General features: G+C 45.6%; 1 non-coding gene across 1 annotated transcript; it reads left to right on the top strand.

Moving 5' to 3' along the window:
• Positions 1-23,477: 23,477 nt before the first annotated feature.
• LOC143653866 (U2 spliceosomal RNA) lies at positions 23,478-23,668 on the top strand. Its single transcript, XR_013161578.1, has one exon. It is a non-coding gene; the product is annotated as a U2 spliceosomal RNA (small nuclear RNA).
• Positions 23,669-25,304: the final 1,636 nt, after the last annotated feature.

The following is a 25,304-nucleotide window of genomic DNA, read 5'->3' as shown; positions in this document are numbered from 1 at the left end:
CCATTTGGCTCTCCAGGTAATAAGACCTTCTTTGATTGAGTTAGATGGTCAGGGCAGAAATCAGCTGGGCACAAAGGCTGATCATAGTAGGAAGGTGGTGGTGGTGAGGGGACTGGACTTGTGGCCAGAGCCTGGAATGGGTGACAATGACTGATTCTGGACACATTACCTGAGATGAGGCTAGGAACCTCTTCTGAACTGTCTTTGAGTGCTGGAAATAATGGAATCCTGCACTGCACCAAGGAGGCCTCTTCCAGTGCCTCCTATTTCTGAGTTGTTTCACCTTTTAATCTTTAGGTGGTGCACCTGTGTTCCAGCTCCAGTCCTAAAAAAGAACAGGCTTCTCTAATAGAGAGGCTGACTGCATATCATCACAGAGCAGTGGTTGTGGGGAGGATGGAAGGACAGCGTCACAATAAGTGAGAGGGAGCCCAAGCCACTGTTTAATAATAATATTAATAGGTAACCCCAAGGGAATGAAACAGATCAATATCAGTTAAAGTGTTGATAGGGAGGGTTGAGCAGTATAATACAGGTATTAATAAATGTTTTCCTCTGCACATATTTATCAAATACCTGTGTGCCAGAAACTGTTTAGGAGCTGGGCACACAGAACAGTCAACAAAGCCAAAGACCCTGTCTATACTGTAGTAGGGGAGATAGACAATAATCAAGCAAACTACTTGGAAAGTGTGTGGGGGGGTGGGTACAAAGGACAGAGGAAACCAAGAGGAAGACTTAGTAATAAACTAGAAACATTGGAGGATGATTTCCAAGAGAAGGGGTTTCGAGAAGGAGTAGGAGCTCACCATGCAGATGCGGCCAGTGGAGTGGCATTGGTGACAGACTCATGTTCAGGTCCCAACTCCTGGTCCCATAGGTGCAAATCCATTTGTAGATAGAACCTTTGAAGATGTTAGTAGTCAAGGTGGGCCCAAACTGAATGAGGGCAGATCTGAACCCAAAATGGCTGAAGTCCTTGTAAGTAAAGGAGATTGGACGTGGAGAGGAAGCCATGGGGAGCAGCCAGAGCTGGACATCAGTGGAACCCAGTTGAGAAAGAAGATGCCACCATGTGCACTGCCATGTGACAGGAAAGCCGAGGACCAAGGATTGCTGGCAGCCAGCCCCACAACACAACCGTCTTTGGGGAGATGGGATGGCCTCGCTGATGCTTTGGTGTGAGCTTCTTCTAGTCTCACATCTGTGAGCCAACGCATTCCTGTTGTTTAAGTCGACCTTTTGTGTGGTATTTGTTTTAGCAATTAGGAAACTAAAACAATTAGGAATTTTAAGGAGAGAGCATTGTAGGGCAAGGACAAATCTGTGCTTAACCAAACCGTGGGTGGGCTCAAAGTACACATTTGGGGAGTCTGGGAGGTATTGCACATTCTGGGGTTGAAATGGGTAAGAGGTGAGCCTGCAGAGCATTTGGGAAACCTGGTCAGGGTTGGACACCTTCTAAAGAGTGAGCTTTCTTTGGTAGTGATGGGAAGAGCCATGGAGGATCCTCAGTGGGACTGATGTAGGCAGATTTGCTGGGGGATGGATTGGAGTGGGGAAATTCTGAAGCCAGTGGGGAGGCAGTCTGGGCAGCTGTCCAGGGGCAAGTCCGGGGAAGAGATGTGGGGGCCTGAACTAGCGCAGTGTCAGTGGAGGTGGAGGGAAGGAGGTAGACAGGACTGAATTTGGTGCCTGATTGAGCGGCGTGGGGGATGGGAGGAGCGAGCTTTGTTGCCCTGGCCCTTGGCCTGGGGGCCATTTACATCTCCCGAGATGGCTCCCTTTGTCCCACACTGGTGTCTTCCTGACCCAAAGGCTATTTTTATTACTTTCAAGTGTGTAGAGTAACCAGAACTGAACTAATAAAGTGCAGCAGTTCTGCTTTAATGAGCAGAAAAGAGTAATTTGTAATTAGCATATACATTATTTGTACATAATGAGTGCTTCCAAAGTCCTTGTGGGTACTGTTTGTCTTCTTAAGTATTTAAAAACCCCTCCTCCCAACCATCTTGTTTATGCTGTTTATTTGTATTATCGGTTCCTAAAAATACACACAAGTACAATGCACACATTTGCACATTCTTTCACCTGCAGCCATGTGCACTTTTAGTCTGCAGCCAGAGAAGCACACATTGGAATGCAGCCACCTTCGTTCACGCATTCGTAAGGTGTAACCTCAAGCTTGCATGCACCAGCACAGGTACACAAATGCACACGCTTACTTAGATGCAGTCATCACGTATATACACACAGATGCCCTTCCTTGTCCATGCGTGCCCAGAAAACGCAGGCAGAGAGAACACATGCACTCGTGAGAAGCCCACAGGGACCAGCGTGCACCCATAAGTCTGCCCAAACTACAGTGTGCACCCATAAGTCTGCCCAAACTGCAGGTGTACCTGTAGATACACCCAGGTCTACATGCACACGTGTCCATACAGGTACCACATACGGGTTGTTGAAGTGCTGGACATGTAGTACCTGTATGGACATGTATGCATACAAGTACCACATGTCCTTATATCCTCAAGTATAATTATATCAGACTTTTATCACTTTGGTCTTGTCTAATGATTTGAGGATTTTGAGCCTTTGCCTTCTTGCTCTTGTGTGGATCCGCTGCTGTTAGGTAATGTCTCCTTCCTGAATGTTGCTGGCTAACGGATCCTGGGACAGATATAGAGAGCAGGGGGCCTGCACACACCACAGAAACAATAAGCAGATAGTGGTTAATATTGTGGGTTTTTTGGGGGGGTTCCCCTGGTGAAAAAAAGCATGTGCTAAGCACCAAGTATGGCCCAGGGCTTCCATCTTTGTCACCACCTGGACTCTTTCTGCTAGAATTTTGGGGTTGTCACTGTTGTCCCCATTTTGCAGATGTAGAACCAGAGGCTCAAAGAAATGAAGGCTGCGCACAGGTGGGCTCTGAACCCAGATGAGCCTCTCACACTGTCCTCTGCTTCTCCTCAGCTCACAACCTAGAATTGTACCCCCCTCCCTTGCTGGCTTCCCAAGCACAGGGTCTACTGGAGCAGATCCAAGATGGCTCTGGGGGCCTCTGACCACCCAATGAGCATTCCCTTGGGACCCAAAGGGCAAAGGATGAGATGCTCCATTCACGAAAGTGTCAGAGGTGGTTCTTATCAGGATAAATACCACTTGCCTAATTTGACCTTGATGTTGGCCTTTGCCTTGATCCCAAAGAGGTTTCTGTACAGCTGGAAAAGTTCTTTCTCTGAGCATTTGAGTAGACTCCACGGTTCAGGCCTTCCCTGGGTGCCATGTTCCAGAAATCGAAAAAAATTCTGTCTTCTACAGTCAGATTAGCTACTTCTAGCCACTGATCAAGTAAGTTTGCAACAATTTATACTCCAAGTATTCCAAGTATATACGATAAAGTATGTATTCCAAGTGGAACGGAAAAGGACTAGGACTCCTTTACTGTGTTAGAAATGTCACATTTATTAAAGTTTGCTAAGTTGTGTGGTTGGTCATTTGCCATTGGTTCGCCTCTAACTGTGTGTCCTTCCGTCTGGGTGTAGACACCCTCTAGAGACCGGTGGGGGAGGGTTAGCATGATGAGAACTTCACACCTGGCATCTCAGCTGGGTCTTGGTGACCCTAAAGCTGTCGTGAGCAACGGTTTCAAGTCGTCAGAGTGTCTAACTTCCAGCCTAGGAAAGGGAGGGAGGGCCCGTGGCTCTCTGGCTGGTTTTGCTTTGTCCAGGCCCAAATAGTGGCATACAGGTCACTGACTCCTAAAACACCCACCACATCAAACAAACAACAAACAAAACAAAACAAAACAAAACGAACCCTGATTGATGGTATTTGCCAATTTCCATGGTGTAAATACTTCCACCATGACTGAGTTCAAGTTACCAACTGTTTAATAACTGGGAGAGGAGGGAGGGAGGGAACGAGAAAGACAGAGAGAGAGGAGAGACTTGGTAATTGGCTCTCCTGCTCCAGCCACCACTGGGCCCAGACCTCAGCAATTAGCCTTCTGGCACCCCAGCTCTCTAAGGAGGCCCGGCCTTGGAAGAAGAGACTCAGAAGGATATTTCAAGGCAATTCTCCATTGCTTCAGCCTGGATGTAGCTGGTGGTGTTTTGCTTCTTCCTTTGCCTCCCTTGGGGAGCAAAGAATGGATCCCAGAGAGGCCAAGGTCTCTAATCTCTCAGTAAAGGATTTTGAAAGGAGAGGATAGTGGCTGCGTCCACCACGGAGAGCTGGCCAGGCTGGGTGTCCAGAGGCCAGGGCCGGGACTCCGTGGGTGGAGCGTGGGGCAGGAGCTGCCGGCTGGGAGGAAGCAGCTGGCGGAAGGCCTGCTGGACCCTCTGTCCCGGCTCCGTCACTCCCACACAGAATAACAAGCCCCAGGAGACCCTCGGAGGTGGCCGGCCTTGCTCGGGGCTGCCCCAAAATAGACAGGGCGCCTGGAACCTCGACCACGGCCCCAGCTATTGTGTTTATGAGCCTGCTGGGTTCAGGGATCACATCCTAACACTTCCTCTTGGTGCTTCATTGCTATCCTGATGGATGGATGTCTGCACAGCCAGCCTGGGGTCTGGTGAGGGCACTGCAAAGCCCGGGGAAGCCGGGTCCCTCTTGCGTGGGTAGGGGGAGCCCTGGCACCGCTGCCCTGGGGCTGGCAGGTGGGACACTGTGGCTGATGCGGAGCTTTTGCAAGGACCCAGCGGGGCTTTCTGCACTGAGGCTGCCTGAGGGGGTCCCCCTGTTCGGAGTTGGAGTCACAGGGCTGGGGCAGGCGGTGTATGGGCCCGAGTCAGCCACCAGGGGGCAGGCCGTGCCAGCAGGAGGGCCAGGCTAACCTCAGTCAAAGTCCCAGACGAATGCTGCTGCGCTGGAGGTCCCGCCCAGCAGCGGGCTCTGGGTCTTGGGGTCTTCTTCAGAGTTTGGTCAGCCACAGAGAGTGCCAAAGCCAAGGCAGTCTGGGAAATGGAGATGCTGAAACCGTTTATAGAGTTCTTTCAACTTTTAAAATCTGTGGCAATGGAATGATGAGTGTGAATCCTTTTTGGTAGAATTGGATTGAGGGGTGATACCTGAGGTTGTTTTTCTTGGTTACAGAGAGGGCTCCTGGGCTGGAGAAGTGGCTGTCCCTGCTGCAGAAGGGGTCAGGACAGTGTCTGGTGGGACAGTCAGAGGCAAAAAGAAAATCAGGGATGGAGAAGGTCAGGCCTGGGGTAGAGTAGGGAGCTGGCAGCTGCTGCCCAGGGACACAGATGCAGAAACCCTGACCTGAGGGCATACAAGTCTCCAAAGAGCTTGTCTGGCCTTGTGCCCTCCTGGGCCTGCCTGACCAGATCAACTCCTGCTTGCCCTGCAAGGCTGAGCTTTGTTCAGCTTCTCCAAAGCAGCCCCTGACCTTCCTGCTCTTAGCTCTGCAATATTTTGCCTTGGTGGGTTTGGGCGTGTGCCCACTGAGCCTGCTGCCTGCCTAGGATGGAGCTTTCCAAGGGCGTCCTATAGGACGGCTATTGTAGGATAGAGGGGCTTGGGATTCACAATGGGGAGAGCAGACTGGGGAAACCACTCACCACCGGGAGGTCTGATACACCTAGGAACCTGCCACCATGCATTCATGTGTCCATCTGTCTACCCATCCATTCCCATCCATCCGTCTATCCATCCATCCTCCACTATGGTCCACCACCCATTAATCCATTCAGTTAATATGTGTCATTGAAGCCTGCTCTGTGTTAGACTCTCTTCCAGGTCTTGAGAGTATTACAGTGAACCTCACAGGAAAGGTCTCTGCCCTTATAGGACCAGCATTTGAAAAGCAGCATTCCAGAGACACTCCAAATCACTAATTATACCATAAGGATGGATGCAGATGGGTCTGCTCTTAAACTCTCAAGGCAGCAGAACACGCTTCGCCTCCAACCCTGAAATATACAGACACATTTTCAACATATGGGAATGTACCCCCAATGTGGGTACCCGTGAGTACTCACCACGGACCCCCCTTGGATACTGACACATCTGCGGGGCCACTGTGCACACACACATGCACACATGAATGCATGGCTATCCCAGTACTTTTGCACATGTGTGCACCAATTCACATATGCACACATGCACACAAATATGGGCATGCACAGGGACTTGCCCACATTTGCACATGCATGCATATATGTCCAGGCCCATACAGGTGTACACACACACACACATGAACACACATTTGAATGCACACTGGCATTTGCACACAAGTGCACATACATATGCATACATGGGGTGGTTTGTTTCTGTATGCATACAAGACACGTTTGCCCACATATTCACTTATCCATGTGCACAGGTCACACTGCATGTGACCCTACATATGTGTACACACGTGCGTGCACAACCCCCCTCTGACTGTGATCTTTTCCCTAAAGCCCTCACACCCCGCCATCTCTGCATCCCACCCTGGCGAATTATCCATATCTCTGACAAGAGAATGGGTTACTAATGCAGCCATAGAGCTGTTTTGACACTTTTGATGAATAACATTCAATACTATTAATTGGAACAATTGCTTTTCATTTAACTAAATCACGGGAATTGCTAAACTAAATTGAAACGGAATGTGATTTTGCCTCGCACTGCTTTAATATGGGCCTCTAAATGTCTTCTCCCTGAAGGATTAGTAACTTAATCACCCACAGTGATAACTGCTTCCCAAGCTCAGCTGGGAGGCTTCCTGCTTAGCAGCAGCCTGGCTGAAAACAGGCTGGGGCCCAGCGGTAGCTCCACCCGCCCCTCGCTTCTTGCTTCCTTTCCCTATATTATGCATCATGGGGAACGCGGTTCCCTGCCTTCTCTGATTCCAGCCGGACCCTCAGAGTCCATCTCCATTTCCCCTTGGCTCTGCCCCTCTGTGTGTGGCCTGCAGGGTTTTATGCCTGGGCCCAGCCTCACTCCCTGGCCTTGCCTGGCCGTGCTGATCCTCAGTGCACTGGCCCTGAAATCCTGGGACCATTTAGACCCTGAGAGCAGCCCAGAGACAGGCCCAGCCTCCAGAGTCAGGTTGACATGGGCCAAAAATTCTCCCCATGCTGCTTGGAGGAGCAAGTAAGGCCCCAGCCAGGTGGGCTTTTGTAGGGGGACCAACCATCCCAGATGTGGGACTTCCAGTGCGAAACCTGGGACAGTCCCCAGCAAATCGGGACGGTTGGTCCTGCTAGCTGTGACATCATCTGTGCCTCCAGTTAGAAGTCATCAGCAACATTTTTTGAATGCTAACTATGTTCTAGGTGCTTCACATCTAATTTTTGAAACAGTCTTATGGGGATAAACTATTAACATCTTCATTTTACAAATGAGAGAACAGGCACAGGTCGTGTGTGTGTGTTTTTTTTTAACCTTATTAAGATGTCACGGGTGTAGATGACAACCACCATCACACAGCGACAGGGATACTAGCAGTCACTGTTCATGAGAGCTAACTCTGAGGCAAGCACGTTTGCTAACGGTTCAACACGCATCCCCACAGCCACCTGCTATCATTCCCATTATACAGATAGGAAAACTGAGGCTCACAGATGCAAGGATCAGTGAGTGCCAGAGCTGTGACTCTGGACTTAGGAGTGACTTCCCCACTGCCCACTGTTGTTGACTTGCCTCTCAGCTCACATGGGGGCTCCTGAGTTCTTTCCCTCTGGGTTGTTTGAAGAGTCCCAGGCAGAGGCTTCTGGAGGGCATGATCCCCAGTGAATCGGAGAGTGGCATCCTGCCTTTGGTGTCCAAAGTAGCACGGCCACTCCCTGAGCGAGGGTTTCCAGGACTGCCACCCTTCCCCCTTCAGGTGACAGTGTGCCTGACGCTGGGTCCTCCTGAGTGGCTTCTGGAGTGGTGTTGGGGTCTCTAAGTTCTGAAAATCCTTCTTTTGGACCGCTCCACCGAGGTCAGGTCTCACTCGAGCTGCAGCAGCCGTCTCTCTGTAGGCCGTGTTACCGTCTCGCCTGTCCCCTCTTCTGTACCGCAAACCCATTAGGGCAAAATCTCTAAATGCGAAGAGAAAGGTGCATTTCTAGAGCAGCTGACATTTCTAGAGGTTCCTTATTAAGGACCAGGCATTGGGCCAGGCATTTTGCATACATTATCTCATTAAATCCAACAACATCCCAGGGGGTCTGAATTATTATTTCCATTTTATAGTTAAGGAATGAAGACCCGGAAAGCAAAGGGATAGCCCAAGTTCATGCAGTTAGCAAATAGCGGGCTAAAGTTTAGGAACCAGGACTGTTTGATTCCTCTGATCCGACTCTCTCCCCAGGTTGGGGCCACCATTCCCCAAAGCGCAGCTGCTTTAGCCATCCCACTTCCCCGTTCTCCCTGGGGAGGCGGCTTCGTGTGGGGCTCACAGGTCTGAAGTCAAACGAACGTGGGCCTGCAGCCCCACTGCTCCCCATCAACGTGACCTTGGGCTGACATCCGCTTATCTTGCAGAGCCTTAGATTTTTTTTGCGTGCGAAATAGGGATTCTTGTAGTCTTCGCTTCTTAGCAGGGTTGGGGTGGTTGCATGGGTGCTCAGCATGGGCCTGGTACTTAGCAGGGGCTTAGCAAATGGTTGCCATCATTATTACTTTTATTATCTCTGACGCTTTGGAAGGAGGTTCTCCAAAGCTTCGATGCTGCAGATTGTCAAGTCTTGCCTCTGTCCACATTGTACACTGCCTGCACCCCTGAGTTTCTCATTAACTTAATAGGCCTGGACGGAAAGGAACCAGTTGTTCATGGGATCCCAGAGTCAATCAACAATCTACCCTTCACTGCTTCCGCTCGGTAAAATCGATCTCTATTGATTGAAACCCAGGTCTGTGCCGGGCTGAGAGGCTGCCCTTGAGCAGTTTTCAACCTCGTGCTGGGCCAGGAGTTGGGGCTGAGACGGAGGGTGTGCGTGAGTGCATCTTGGCCAGCAGCAGCGGCAGCAGCAGCTGGGAACGTATCGGAAATACACATTCTCAGGCCCCACCCCGGACCACTCTGCCAGAGGGCAAAGCCACACAAACCCTGAGCCTGGCTGAGGAGGAAGGGGAGGCTCTGGCCAAGCTCACTTGGTCGGCCCCCTCCCGCCCCCCCGCCACGGCCGGCCTCCTCTGCACTCCTCCTCCTTCACCCCAGGGAGCCCTCGCAGGTCCCGTCCCCGCTCCAGCGGGCCCTCCCTTTCTCCTGACACGGTGGCCCCCGCTTCCCCACTTCTAGAGTCTGGCCTCCGTGGAGCCTCCCTTCCTGCCTGGAAGACTCACGCTCTCCTTTGCACCCCTGTTCTTCCAAGCCCAGAGGTCCTGTCACCTCACCATGGAAGCTTCTTAGCTTTATTTTCTGCTGGCCACCTGCAACCCTGCCTTAATTGGGTTGGGGGTGGGGGGCAGGTGGTGGTTTCATAAGGTTGCATCCTCTTCTGGAAAATGATTTCCGGGAGGTCGGGGATTGCCTGGGTCACCGTCTCTTCTGTTCTCCTAATGACGAGCTCACCGTGTGGCCCACAGCTGAGGCAGGTCACTCCAGGGCTCCCACCCAGACAGTGGCCTGGATCTCTCTGCCCTACACGTGCAAGCAAGTATACATGTGCACACACACACACACACACACACACACACACACACACGGCACAGCAAGTAATTTAAACCCACAGCTCTTCCTTCAGGTCAGCTCCTGGAGGAAGAGTCTGTGGGCAGCTAGACAATGTCCTATTCTGCCCTTCACCTCAAAGGCCCTTGGAGATTCACGCTTGCTTCTGTGGCCTCCGTACCCAGGATACATCTATCCTCCTTTTCTAGCCCGAGGTTACATAAAGCCCAAGTCCCAAGACCTAACCAAGAAAATGTTTAAAGACTGATATTAAGAAACAAAGACGGGCATGGGCTCCCAGGAGGAGTTTCTCAGGCAGACTGGGGGTGAGACTGTCTGGTTATACTTGAATTAGAAATCTGTACCTTCTACAGCTGGCAATTCTTTGATTTTTGTATTTGCTTTCTAGTTCCTACTTGGTCTTCTTTGGTGTTTGGTCTCTATCTTACACCCTTACTCTTCTCTAGAAATGTCCTTCTTTGAGGCCACAACTATTTTCTGCCCCAAACCCAGTAAATGCAGATACCATCTTCCCTGAGCCCATGATGGCTGATGCAAGGCCACTCTGCTGACTCTTCTCCCTTCCCCTCTCAGAGCCTCCCTCTCCACCTCTGGGGGCTCCTCCTCTTTCTTCACATCCTGAAGTTGCTTATTTCTTCTCCTGGGTCCCTCTTCCATTTCTCTTGGCTCACCTCAGCTGCCCCAGGGTCTCCCCCCTCACTTCTGCCCACAGCTCCCACCTTCCACTGCCTGCCTCCAGGAAGGACCTCTTCGGAACTCTGTGAGCTCTATGACTGTCTCCAGCATGTCTGGCTGCCTGGGGACATTTCCAAATGTGTTCCCTGCCAGTTCCTCAAATATGTCCCCAAGTAAACCTGAAGGCTTTGTTCTCATACCAGGCTCTATCTTTATGCCTCATGCTTCCTGCTAATGATAGTTTTATGAAAGTTTGAGACTTAAAAGCTATTGATGTTTCTTTCTTGTCCCTGTAGTCTTTTTCCCCAAAACTTTAATTAATTAGCAAGCGCTAATGTTTCTCACCCATGTCTTTTCCTTTCCTGTTTCCTCCCCCCTTCCTTGGTCTGGACACTCATTTCCTCAATTCTTGCTCCACAGAGATTTCCTTCACCGCCCCCCCCCCCCCCAAAGTCCTAACCTAGTTCAAGTCCTAACCCAGTCCTGTGGGTGCAATCTCATTTGTAAATAGGTCTTTGAGGATTCTATTTGGAGAAACCCAAACTGAACCAGGGTAGGCCTTAATCCAATATGGCTGAAGTCTTTATAAGCAAGGAAAATTTGGACACAGGCAGTTAGAGAGAGAGAGAAGGAAAGAAAATCACTGTGGGATGGAAGCAGAGATGTATCTACAAGCAAAGGTTTGGCAAGGTTTGCTTGTTCCAGACCGCTACAGACACCAGGAAAAAGCAAGGCCTGGCAATACCTTGATGTTGGGCTTTTAGTCTCCCAAATGCGAGACAATAAATTCCTGTTGTTCAAGCTAATCCATTAGTGGTATTTGTCATAGCAGCCCTGGCTAGCTGAGATAACTCTCTATTCCATTCATCCCACTTATGCTGCTGTGATAGTTAATTTTATGCCAACTTGGCTAGGTTATGGGGTTCAATTGATTCATCAAATACTGGCCTAGTTATTACTTCGGAAGTATTTGGTAGATCAAATTAGCATCTATGAGCACTTGACTTTAAGTAAAGGGGATCACTCTCCGCAATGGGGATGGAACTCATCCAATCAGCTGGCGTTCTTACAAGTAAGAACTGAGGGTTTCAAGAAGGAGAAGGAATTCTACTTCCAGACAACCTTCTCCACTCCTCCCTGGCCTTCCCTGCAGACCAGGGTCAAGACTTCAACATTACTCCTTCTGAATTCCAGCTTCTGTCTTGCCTTATAGAATTCATACTGGCCAGCCCCCATAATCTCATGAGCCAATTCCTTATAAAAATATCTTTATACATATGTATGTATGTATTTCCTATTGGTTCTGTTTCTCTGGAGAATACTAACACACTGCCAAATTCATCTTTCCATTGTCCAGCCAGAATCATGTCACTCTGCTGCTTAACACTATTCCAGTGCAAATGCCAACTTCTCCCGGAGTAGTTCCTTTTGGGAATCTTCCATGAGTGAAGTGCGTGGAGTATTATGGCTCCAGTAAGATCTGGGTGAAATTATGATCCTGCCACTAAATGAGCACTTAGTGGGGTGACTGGCTCTTAAAAACTATGGTTTCCCTGATCTACTCAAGCTTATGTGTTCTCACCTCATAATTCCTTTAGCATCTCATCCATATTTTTCTTCTGTTGTCTACTGCAATTATTATTGTTATTTTGATATTCAAGCTATTTTGGTATTTCCTTTTTAATTAATTTCTTAAGCAGAAGGAACTTGAAAATTTTTAGTGCAATGAAAACTATTTAGGAAATTAGGGTGGTACCTATCAAATGTATAGTCCTGGTGGGCAAAGCTGTATTTAGTACCCTCAATCTTACCTGGAAAGGAGACAGCTTCCTGACCATTAAAATCCATCCTGCATTGTAATAGAAGTGCTGGGAACATGATTAATCAGCTACACTTCTTGTTTTCCCTTGCTGTTAGATGTGATTACCTGGCTAATTTATTTCTGGTAGAGTATGAACAGAAGTGTTACATGCTATTCCAGGCATGGTCCATAAACCCCCCCACGTGCTCCTCTGTGTTTGTTTGACTGGGATGGCATCACCTAGGGTGATTTTGGTCATCATGTTCTTGGAAGATGTCAAGGCCACCTGCAGCTTGGGTTCTTGATGACTGCATGGAACCCAGTCCCACAGACCTAAACCTCTACCCTGGACAATTACATGAGCAAAAATACCCTTCTTGTTTTTTAAGCCACCGGAATATGGGGGTCTATTAGTCTATCCTATCAAATATATTATTTAATCCTTGAGGTTGACAGACTTTCTAAAATGGTCCCCAAAAGATGCCCTACCCTCATCTCCACAGTCTCTGAATATGATGAAATATCATCCCCGGGATTATTCTATGTTCTATGGCAAATTGACCTTAAGATAGGGATAGTATCCTAGATTGTTCTGGTGGGTTCCACGTAGTCATAGGAGCCCTTGAAAACAGAGAACTTTCTTTGGCTTTTGGCAGAAGGAAAAGTCAAAGAGATTTGAAGAGGGAGAATGACTCAACATGCCGTCACAGGTTTGAAGATGGAGAGGGGCATGGAGGATAGAATGTGGGCAGCCTCTAGCTGTAGGGAATGGCCCATGACTGGGAAGGCACAGAAACCAGGACCTGGGGCTAGAGCTGGAAGGAGCTGGATTCCACCAGCAATCTGAATGAGATTTGAAGCGAATTCTACCCCCGAGGCTCCAGGAAAGTGCCCAGTTCAGTTGACACCTTGATTTCTGCCTTTTGAGACCTTGAGCAGAGAACCCATCTGAGCCTTCCTGGGCTTTTGACCTGCAAACAGTAAAATCATAAATGAGTGTTGTTTTCAACCACTAAACTTGTGGTCATATGTTATGCAAAGCTAGAAAACCAGTGCAATCTCTTAAAAGGCACAGACTCAAATCTTATTAATCTCTGCTCTCTCTGAAGTCCCAGGATAGTGAGAGTTTATGAAATTTTTTTGAGTGGATGAAAGAGAGTAGGAGGTAAGTGAGAATCCTCAGGGGGTAGGTAAACCTTTTCTGTAAAGGGCCACATAGTACATTTTTATGCTTTGTAGGCCTTTGTGACAACTACTCAACTCTCTGAAGCACAAAAGGAAGCATGGACAATATGGAAACAAATGAGCATGGCTGTGTTTCAAAAAAACATTATTTACCAAAACAGGTGGTGGAGCTCTAATGTTAACCATGAACTGTGGTTGATAGTATATTTACAATAATATTGTTCCACCACTTATGAAAAATGGTGTTAGGCTAATGAAAAATGGTAGCTGTAGGGAAACTGTGTGTATGTATGGGATGGTATATGGGCAGTTTGTACTTTCATCATGCTTTGTAAACCTATGACTGCTCTAATGAAAAGAGAGGAAAAGCAGTAAAATAACAAACCAAAAACAGGTGGTGGGCCAGATTTGGCCTTCAGGCTGTAGAGTGGAGGCTGCTTTTATGAATCACTGTAAATCTGTCCACCTGATATTTCCTAATCAAGATAAGAATCTTTTGCATAGTACCCTATGTTTTAGAGAAAGGTTTTGTGGGCTGAAACAGCCTCTTTTCTTCTTACGAAATACCTGTTCAAGTTTGAGGGTCAGTTTCTTTCATTCCAGAATGCTTGGAGCTTCTTGTTTTCTAGGGAACTAAATTTCATTGTAAAGTTCCCTTATCTTTCCTTGGCTTTGGAGAATTCTGCCACCAACACGACCTAAGCTGGTCTGCCCCTCTTTTAATAGCCTGGCAGCAGGACTCAGTCCTCAGGCATAGGCAGGGTATGAGGTTTGCTCAGCTGTGCTCAGCTTAGCTCCGGCCCCATGCCTGAAGCTTGAGTGAACTTCCCCAGCCAGCCTCTGGCAGAACTGGTCCATTGCTTATGGGCCGGCCTGCCCATCCTTCATGAATTTTTATTAAACAAAACTGTAAGCAGATTGATTTTGTCCTCTTTTATTGCATTTTTATTTAATTCCCTTCCATGGTGGAGGCTCCATCATGTTACCGCAGAGTAAATCACTCCAGGGCATCAGGCCAAAATCGTGGGGAAGGGCAGAATCTGGCTTCCCAAGAGCACATTTACCGCATAAGAACCTTTATTAGCGGAGAGTCATCGATTTTCTTTTTCAGGTCATAGCCCCTTCACCATCCTTTAAATAAGAGAGAATCACAAAGTTACAGTGCAAGAGAGCCTCTGTGAGGTCACTGGGTGCCGACTCGTCTCCAGGTCTGACAACACCTACCCCACGGCATCATCTCCACACCTACTGTGTGCTGAGTTGTGCCATGTGCCGGCATCCAGAAAGTTAGGGGGAAGTTTGCGTGGACTGTTGGGTGGTAGCTAAGGATGGAAGAGGGGAGCCAGTCTAGGAACAAAGCAATTTAATATTATTTTTTAGATTAGGAGTGGTGCATTAGTTTGCTAAAGGCTGCCAGAATGCAATATTCCAGAAATGGGTTGGTGTTTAAAAGGTAATTTATTAGGTTACAAATTTACAGTTCTAAGGCCATAAGAATGTTCAAACTTAGGCATCCAGAGAAAGACACCCCGAGTCAAGGAAGGCGGATGGCATCCAGAGCACCTCTGTCAGCTGGGAAGGCACGTGGCTGGTGTCGGCTGGTCCTTTGACTTCTGGTTCAAACAGCTTCCCTGGGGGCACTTTCTAAGTCTCTGTCCGTATCAGCTCTCTAGCAACTGTTTTTTCCTCCAAAATGTCACCCCTTTTAAAGGACTCCAGTAAACGAATCAAGACCCACCTTGAATGGGTGGAGTCACATCTCCATCTAATTAAAAGGCCACGCCCACAATTGCCTGTGTCACATCTCCATGGAAGTAATCTAACCAAAGAGTCACACTCATAATTGAGTGGGTCAATCTCCGTGGAAACAATCTAATCAAAGGTCTAACCAATAGGTCTGGGCTCACAAGATTGGATCCAGATTAAAACATGACTTTTCTAGGGTACATGATAGTTTCAAACTGGCCTAAATGGTTATGGTTTAGCTGCAGAACTTTATATACAAAATCAAGGCCGTAAGAGTTATGGTCCAAATTGCTTCTCCTTCAACTGCTCCTACTTTAAAACCCTACATAAAGGATTTTGGATTTTATTCTCAAGAACTAAGGAGTCACTGAATGTTTTGGAGCAGAGGAGTAACACAGTGCTATCTGTATTTCAGGGAATTCATTTGGCAGCAGAATGTAAAATGAATTGCAGGAGAGTTCAGGGGTGGTGTGCCAGTTTGAAGCTATTATGTACCCCAGAAAAACCATGCTCTTTAATCGTCATTCAATATTGCTTTTTGATTGTTTCCATGGAGATGTGACTCACCCAATTGTGGGTGGTTACTTTTGATTAGATGGCTTCCTTGGAGATGTGTCTCCACCCATTCTAGGGGGGTGTTGCTTACTGGAGCTCTTTAAGGGGGAACGATTTTGGAAAAAAGCTTAGAGCCCACGAAGCCTGCGACCTTTGAAGATGAAGCAGGAAAATGTCCCCGGGGAAGCTTTATGAAGCAAAATGCTGGGAGAGAAGAAAGCTAGCAGACTTCCCCCTGTGCCCTTCCAGCTGAGAGAGAAACCCCAAACTTCATTGGCTTTTCTTGAGTGAAGGTAACCACTTGTGGGTGCTTTAATTTGGACATTTCCACGGCCTTAGAATAGTAAACTTGCAACTGAATAAATTCCCCTTTTTAAAAGTCATTCTGTTTCTGTTACATCGCATACCGGCAGGTTGCAAACTGGAACAGGTGGGCTTAGAAATTAGAGACCAGGCCGTCAATCAGCCAGCGACCGATAAGGTGCAGGCACCTGACAACAAGAACCCGGGTGTGGTAATGAGATGGGGGAAAGGGCACAGGTGGAGATGGATTAAACAAGAAGGGAGGAGTTGTGGGAGACCCAGGTCTTTTGTCAACAGCAAAAGGGAGTTAAGGGAAGAAGTGGGTTTGAACAAAGAAAATGGAGAACTGAGTTTTGTATGTGCCTATTTATAAAGTAAAAGAAATATATATATAAATATGTTATTACAAAAGTAATGCAGATACATTGTGGACAATTTGAAAATGAGAGAAAAGCATAATAAAGAAAATAAAGGCCACTTTCAGTACCACCTCAGCTTGCCTTTGTAATATTGAACCCATTTTGGTATTATTCCTGTGAGATAGTTAAATAGATAGTAGTTCCCCAAACTCCTAAATGTTCTTCAAAAATATCACTCTTAATGGCTGCATGTTAACTTATCATCTGGGCATGCCATAATTGATTTAACTGTCCGCCTATTGTTGGACTTAAACTTGCAATTTTTGCATGCTATAAATGATGCTGTGGTGAACAGCTTGGTGTATACATTTTTGTCTGTGTCTTTGATAAATTTCTAGAAGTAAAATTATTGAGTGAAAGGTTATAATCTTTTTAAAGGCTCTCAATTTAAATTGTCAGATGCTCACTAGACACTGATATAGTATATGAGTGTGTTCATTTCACAGCACGTTTATCAAAACTAGGGTTTTTTAAATTTAATTTTATTTTTTATATGCAAGTTGTTCACAGCAACTTTATTTATAAGACCCCAGAACAGGAAACAACCCAAATGACTATTAATAAGTAAATTGTGATATATCTCTACATCTTTTTATCACCCTTTAGTGATAAAAAGGAATAAACCATTGATACATGCAACACTTTGGATGGCTCTCCAAAAATTATGCTGAGTGAAGAAAGCCAAAGAAGAGGATTGGGGATGAGATTGGGGTGGGAAAAGGCAGGAGTCAGGGACCACAGACAGGCTGAAGGAGCCTTTGGGGGTGATGGGTATGTTCATTCTATTGATTGTGGTGACACTTATGTGCCCAAACTTATCCTTACTTTATATATATGTAGCTTGTTATATGCCAGCGTTACCTCCATAAAGTTGCTACGAAAAGAAAAAAGGATAAATCGACAGTTTTAAGCAAAAATAGCTGGAATGTACTTTCGGATTTATGAGAACTGTAGAAGTGAAATAGTTGACAATAGTACAAAGGCAGGATGTATGTGGGGGGATTGAAGCACACTGTTGCAAAAATTCTTAGATTACATGTGGAGTGGGGCACCTTATTTGGATTAAACTGTGATAAATTAAAGATGCATATTATAAACCCTAGACCAACTAGTAAAAGAAAGAGATAGAAGTATAGCTAAGTTCATCAAGGATACAAAATGCAATACTAAAATCACCTAATTCACAATAAGAAGAGAAAGAAGCAGAAAAAAAACACATAGATGGGGAAGATAGAAAGCAAACACCAAGATGTCAGACTTAAATCCAACCGAATCGGTAAGTACATAAAAAGTAAATGGGTTTGTCACCCCATGTAAAAGACAGAGATTATCAGACTGGACAGACAGGCAGACCCAATGATATGCTGTCTATAAAAACTCACTTTAAATATAAAGCTGAGATACAAATTGAAAGAACAAATAGATTATGCAAATACTAAGGTTAAGGAATATTGTAAGGTTAAACCAATAACTCACAGAACTGAGAAACAGGATAAAGAAGAAATTTACAATTGTAGTTGGAGATGTTTTAACATCTCTCTTCATTGATTGATAGAATGAGTAGATAAAAATCAGCAGGCATATAAAATCTGTACAGTGCTCTCAAATAACTTTACCTAATTGACATTATTTTTTTGTATAATAAGTTTCATAGACCAATTTAAAGTTAAGGCAACAAGGAAAAAATCTACAAATTCAGATAGCAGATAATCTTAGATTCTAAATATTAAACACTAACATATACCATTTGATCAGCTGTCAAAACTGTGAATGTTCTCTAAATATCAAGTAGAAAGTTATTACAAATATCAACGTTGCTATGATAATGACCTCTGTTACTAAACATTTTCCTGATTTCAGGAAAATACAAAGATACAAATGTTTTTACAATTAACATATGAAAATCTTAACCACTTTAAATGGATATCTTAGTTCGCTTATCCATAGGCATATTTAAATAAAATATCTGAATAATCATTGTAAAGCCTGTTTGTACAATATGTTTCATAAACCAACTAAAAAAAAACCTAAGGTGAGGGAATGGTAGCCCATGACAAACTCTGGGACCTGTTCTGTAGCCGCTGGTCGAAGTGTGCTTCGAAAATCATTGCTTTTTCCTTTCTTTCCTTGGTATATATATTCGATAACAAAATAAGTGGTAAAAAATTTATAGGCAGTTATAGTAATAGTAGATAAATTAATTCATGAAATAAAAATTTGAAAATGTTAAGTAACATAGGTTATTACTGTAGCAAAGTTGATATTTGTGATAACTTTCTATTTTGAGAATGTACACAGTTTGATAGTTAATCAAATGGTATTTAAGATAGTTGTGCTGGTTTGAAAGGATGTACGTACCTAGAAAAACCATGTTTTAATCCTAATCCCATTTTGTAAAGGCAGCCGTTTCTTCTAATCCCTTTTCAGTACTGTATGTTTGAAACTGTAATCAGATCATCTTCCTGGAGATGTAATTTAATCAAGAGTGGTTGTTAAACTGGATTAGGTGGAGGCCTGTCTCCATCCATTTGGGTGGGTCTTGATTAGTTTCTGGAGTCCTTTAAAAGAGGAAACATTTTGGAGAATGGGAGATTCTGAGAGAGCAGAGTGACATAGCCATGAAAAGCAGAGAATCCATGAGCCAGCAACCTTTGGAAATGAAGGAAAACATCTCCCAGAGAGCTTCATGAGAGGAAGCCAGGAGAGAAAGTTAGCAGATGACGCCATGCTCGCCATGTGCCGTTCCAGCTGAGAGAGAAACCCTGAACTTCATCGGCCTTCTTGAACCAAGGTATCTTTCCTTGGATGCCTTTGATTGGACATTTCTATAGACTTGTTTTAATTGGGACATTTTCTCAGCCTTACAACTGTAAACTAGCAACTCATTAAAATCCCCCTTTCGAAAGCCATTCCGTTTCTGGTATATTGCATTCCGGCAGCTAGCAAACTAGAACAATAGTGTTTAATACTTAGAATCTAAGAAACTCTGGTGTCTGTATCTGTAGATTTTTGCCTTCCTTGCTTCAACACTAGGATTATTTTGATTCATTTTCAACCTTTGCCAACTTCATGGAAAAAAGCATGTTTTAAAATTATTTACTTTTTTTTGATTACTCAACATTTTATAATAATTTGGGTGTGCCCACTGGATATTTTTTATTGCTTCTATTTTGAAAATTGTCGCTATCTCCCATCTTTCTATTGGAGAGTTCATCTGTTACTTACCGATTTATGACAACTTTTTATATTGAGGCTATTAAAGCTGTCATCCCTGTTGTAGATTTCATTCTTCTTTTTATTTATCATTTCTCATTTACCTTTCAAATTTTTGTATAGTATTTCTGACAAGTGGAAGATTTGAATTTTTATGTAATCATTGTTATCAACCTTTATCCTTCTTATTATTTTCCTTTTTCTGTTACACTTTTAAAATTCTTCCCAGAATAAGATCTGGTAAACATTTACCTATGATTTCTTCTGATTCCTTGTGGTTTTATTTCTTGCCTTTATCTTCTTAGTTGAGGCATCAGACTGTGGAGCTCATGAATATGGGCTCTGGAGTTGAATGACCTTGAGTTCAAATCCTGACTCCCGAAGTTTCTAGCTGAGTGATATTGGGCAACGTCAGTGAAACTTATTTTTCTAATCTTTATTGGGGCTGGTATTTACCTCATTAGTTTTGTGAGACTTGCAGGAGATGGCACATTAAGCAGTTAGCACAGAACCTGGCTGAATGCAGGCACTCCATGCTAAATATTGTCGTGTTAGGCCTCTGTTAATATGTGTATATAATTTTGAATTCCACGGGGCCAGAGATTCCTTATTTATGCCCTATTTATCTCTATATCCCATATCTGACCAAGGACATGTCTTATAACACATTCTCAGTGAATATTCGGTGAATGAATGAATGTAAAAAATTGAGATTAACAGACCGCATTTTTGTAAAAGATGCCTGCTTCTGAGAATGCATCTGAAAATGTTGAACTCATTTGGAAATGACCAGAATTGTGAAATATGTATTGAGAATTGTGTGTGTGTGAAAACAACAAACAAAATGCCCAAGTGAACACTGTTCTTTCATTAGCTGCCACCCACCTTTCAGAACTGTGAGTCACCTCTGACTCCTGACCTCTGACCTTCAACCCAGGCATACAGGTCATTGCCCACTCCCTTGAGTCTGTAGGTGAAGAGATTTTAAGAGCTGGCGAGGCCCTTGGGTTGCTCAGACTTCCAGCACTTGCAGTTTTGCTGTCAACTACATTTTTCTGAGGAAATGATACCTTGCAAGCCCGACGTATAAAGTCAGGAGGTCCTGCTCCCTCTGCGAGGGTGTTTTGCAGATGCTGTTCCTTCTGACTGAGATTCTATTACATCCTCCCCTGTCCCAATTACCTAGTTAGCTATTACTTTTCCTCTAGAACCTGGCACAAACATTGCCTCCTCCAGGAAGGTTTCCCTGATTTTCTTCTGAGTAGATCAGTTTCTCTTGTCTTATACTCTTATCCCCATGTTTGTCTTCTGCCAGCACGTACCTCAGCTGTAATTTTGTACCTATTAATGCTCAATTCCTCCTATAGAGTTGTGAGAAAATGAGAACAAAGCCATGAGTGGCTTTTTCCCCATTATATCCCTAGCACTGGTAGCAGTGCCTGGTACATAGTTGGTGCTCATTTACTATTTGAAGCTTTAATGAAAGTACATCTGATCCAACCCCTTCCTTTTCTTTCTTTCTTTCTTTCTTTTTTCATATGGGCAGGCACTGGAAAACGAATCCAGGTCTCTGACATGGCAGGCGGGAACTCTGCCTGCTGAGCCACCGTGGCCCCCACCCTTTCCTTTTCTAGATGAAACAAATATTTACTGTGTTCACTATGTGCCAGTTAGTCTTCTGGGCATCGGGAAACCCCTTTATGCTCCCTGCCCTGGTAGAATATGTTAACTTTCCAGGTTGCTAGACACCAGAGGAATAATTAATGACAATGGCAAGAAAGCATTTTGTACATGGGACTACCATGTAAGAGTTCCCCGGGGAGAAAGTCCTCTTATTGAAAAAATATTGGCAAATTGCTTGGCTAGAACATTTTATTGGTAATGGAGACCCAAAGAATCCTGTCTCTGTGGTTGGTTCAGGATGGGAAAGGGTCTCTGAGGCCCAGCCATCTTGTCAGACAGAAGTATTTAGTAGTTCGTGTCTTCCAAAGTTGCAAACATGGGCACCTACCTGAGTTTGCTTCAATAAATTGATGATGAACTCTGATTCCTTGGGTGTCCACCAGAACTCAGTTCTAACGTCAACTGCCGCATGCCCCGTTTATTCTAAGGGCACATTTAGGGAGGCAGCAGGTCTCTTGGGAGGAGACCCTTTACTTGCTGCGCACGGCACCAAGAGGAAAATTCCAACCCCCACTGTGATGGACTGTGGCCACCTGCTCTGGCCCCAGCCTTCCCCTCCTTGCTCATTTTGTCCAAGCCCTCTCATGCTGCAGATATCAACCTCAGGTCCGTTTGAGTTATTCCCGGTTGCCAATCAGGGAGGCATTAACTGATGCCAATAGAACTGGAGCTGGTGGGCATGCTGACATGGATTCTCCATTCTCAGTCTGGCTCTCCAGCCATCCCTTCTAGAAGTGGCAGGGCTGATGGCTTGTATCTGGCTGGCTCTGATGCCAGCGCTGGCTGGTACACCCTGGAACCCACTCCTGCAGGCAGCTGAGGGCACGGGGACTCCAGCAGACACCTCCTAGTCCTTTCCTGCGCCAGGCTGCCAGTGCCAGCAGAAGAGGAGACCCCCTCCTGCCTCTGCTTGTTTCCCTTGATTGTTATGTAATGGTCGGCAGCGGGAGGTAAATTCCTCTCCAATTTCCAGGCCCGTTACAGCGCATGAACCCCACCGTGGGGAGCCACAGTGATTGAGCTCAGCAGCCAGGTCCCATGCTGCGTGTCATAAATCAGGCCCATTACCAGCTCCTCCTGGCAGATGCCACAGCCAACAACCTGCCCACTCCGCTTGCTCTCCGGAGACCCCACCGCCTCTGCACACAGATAAACCAGGGCAGCATGTCCACTGGGAACTTGGCAGCCCTGCACGATACCCTGAGTGGAGGCTGCCCGAAACCTTATCCTGAAGGGGAAGGAGATTGCACAGCTCTTATCAGTGCATCTCAGATCTGGGGTCCCGCAGCAATGTCAAGGCATGTCCCCCTGCTACACAGATCTCCTGGCACTGTGACCTTCTGTGTGCCTCACTGTGCACATAAGACCCCTCTGGGGGATTTGTTAAAACCCACATTTCCCAGCTTTATACCCCAAGACTCCAATGTGGTAGGTCTTCGTTGGGATATTGTAATGAGCATTTTTACAAGTTCCCGGGGGGTTCTGCTGCAGGTGGTTCCTGGACCACCCTTCGAGAAGCTCTGCTTTAGGATCATCTGCATCCCTAAAGCATTGCCTGTAAAATGAAGGCCAATAAATCGAATCCTTCTTTTCCATTTCCTTCTATCATTTTGCTGAAGATGTGTATCCCTGGGGAAGAAGATGTGGGCTTCAAAAATCAATGGCAATCATGCTGAAGAATGAAGCACATCTTCGACTATGACATATTTAAAGGGCAATAATAATGCTAATAGTGGGGTGGGCGGGGGGGGGGGGGTGACCCCCACAGTAGGCTGTTCTGCTGATACTTTACAGTGCTGCAGGGACTCTGCTCTGGCTTCTCATCAGCTCAGCCATAGTTCTGGTGCACCTGGGTCAGTCCAGCTTTTGCAGTTGTCCCAGGGCAATTTTTAATACATCTTCCTTTGACTCTTAAAGAATTTGGATGATAAATTGCTGTCTTACCAATGACCCGTGGAGATGCTTCCCTCGAGACCTCCAGTTTTCTGCCTTTTGTTTGTTTCCCAAAGACGTCTGTTCTGTTGGGATCTCGAAAGGGTTTTGTAGGATTGATAGGATTCAGGCCGTTACACTGAAGTTGCCCAGACTGGCTCACGATTGAATGGGAAAAGGGCCTCTTTAGTCTGGTACCCCTCGCCCCTTTCTAGGACCCATGTTAAGGGAAAGGAGAGGTTCTCATCCAGTGACCAGGACAGCAGAAGTGGAGAATTCTGGGGCCAGGACCCCTATTTTGGGTATGTGATATAAGACTGCATTTTCCCTACAAAACCTTAAAAGACCAAGTAAAATCGCTTCTCGGCCTTTTGGCTAAGATCAAGTGTAGTATCTGTTCTTATCAGTTTAATATCTGATACATCCTCTATCCGAGGACAATATATTAAGTGGGTTTTTGGAATTGGGAGATGGAATAGGAGCTTGTTCTGTCCACTCCACACATCGACCCGCTATTGCAGTACTTCCGGGAACGGTGCACCCCCTCGGGGGAACAGTAAATGAATAAAAAATAAAAAAAAAAAAGGCCAAGTAAAAATAAACCCTAATCATCCCATGAGGCGTGATGAATTCTAGACTTAGGCAGAACTAGGTTTGATTCCAGTACTGCCTTCTAAAGGATGTGTGATCTTAAGTGGGTTGATGCCTTAGAGACTCATTTTCCTCATCTGGAGACTACTAATCTCCAGCCCAGAAGAGGATTTGAAATAATGTTTGTAAAGTGTGAGACACTTAATAAGCAGCCAATAAATGGTGAGAGTTAATAGTCAAAATAATAAGGGCAGTATTAGAAAGAAAAGTTTAATATCTTTAAAATGTAAGATTTTACTCTATATACAATAATTTTAATTTTGTTTCTTTATCAATTTCTTCCCCTGGAACTTCCTGCCCCGAAGGCTGAGCAAAGAGGCATCCCAAGGAAACAAAAGGAAGACACAATTTAGAATAAAGGAGCTCAAAGAATGGGCACAGCAAAACATTGTGTATTAAAAACGACCAGAGAGTTCTAGGGGAGCTCCAGGACGAGGGGGGTTTGGTTTTCAAGGTTTTTAGTCTTGCGCGAGAACTTTCCAGACCCTTTAAAGAAGTCCCGCATTTGGCAAGGTGTTGAAGGTATGGGGCACTGCAAAGTGGTGGATCAAAAATGGGAGAGGGTAGAAAGCAGGGGGCTATACCTAGGATGGCCACCCCACCTACGGCTTCTGAAAGCTCGGATATGTCCAGTGAGGACAAAGCCATTCTGAGAGCACATTGGGGTACGAGGGCTCTGGAATCAGGAGAAAGGTCCTGTAGTGTGTCATGACTGTGGGCTGTGGCTTCTCACCTCAGCAGTGGGTACCAATGTGAGGCCCCCAAAGAGCCTGTTGGGTCCAGCCTCACCCTGGCAGATGCCAGTGCCATGCCCAGGGGCCAGACCAGAGGCCCAGGCCCCACCACAATGACATAAGTCTCTATCTGTCCTTCAGGAAGGGACAGCTGGTGAGGGTCACTTCTTTGAGAAAGCAGAGACAACCCTGAGATAGGATTTTAATTTTGCCCTGCACACATTTGTTAGATGGAAGAGACTTTTAAAATCTATATATATATTTTTACATATTAATTTTTACCTATTTATTTTTTGCATATTTATTTTATTTTTTACACTTTAACATTCTTTACCACAGTACTGTGTACGACGGAAAGTTGTAGATGCCTATATGTTCAATAACAGGCAAATAGTTAAGTAAGTGTCAGCTAATCCATAGAGTAGATTACTCTGAAGCCATTAACATGATGCTGGAAACATAATCATGCAATGACTTGGAAAGAAATCTTATATACTTTTACCTAGTTAAAGACATGTCCCAGGGCTCTGAATCATATGGATAAAAGTCCGCTCCCACCAGCCGAAGTGAGCAGAGAGGTTATAAGGTATCTCGGGTCAGGTTCCCTGGTAGCAGAGCCTGAAGAGGGGATTTTGGGGGAAACGCTGTATTGAGGGACTGTTCTCAGGAGCAGGTATGTGGGAAGCAGGACAAGGCACGGGGAGAAGCTGAGCTAGGATGTGGTTTCACTTGGTGAACTGCTTTAGCCTGATCTCATGGTAGCCCTGGAGCATGAATTACACCATAGAATTGATGTC

This window comes from Tamandua tetradactyla, chromosome 1 (assembly GCF_023851605.1).
Source record: "Tamandua tetradactyla isolate mTamTet1 chromosome 1, mTamTet1.pri, whole genome shotgun sequence".
Taxonomy (NCBI): domain Eukaryota; kingdom Metazoa; phylum Chordata; class Mammalia; order Pilosa; family Myrmecophagidae; genus Tamandua; species Tamandua tetradactyla.
The sequence above is the reverse complement of the archived record's forward strand: the minus strand, read 5'-3'. Positions and strand labels throughout refer to the sequence as shown.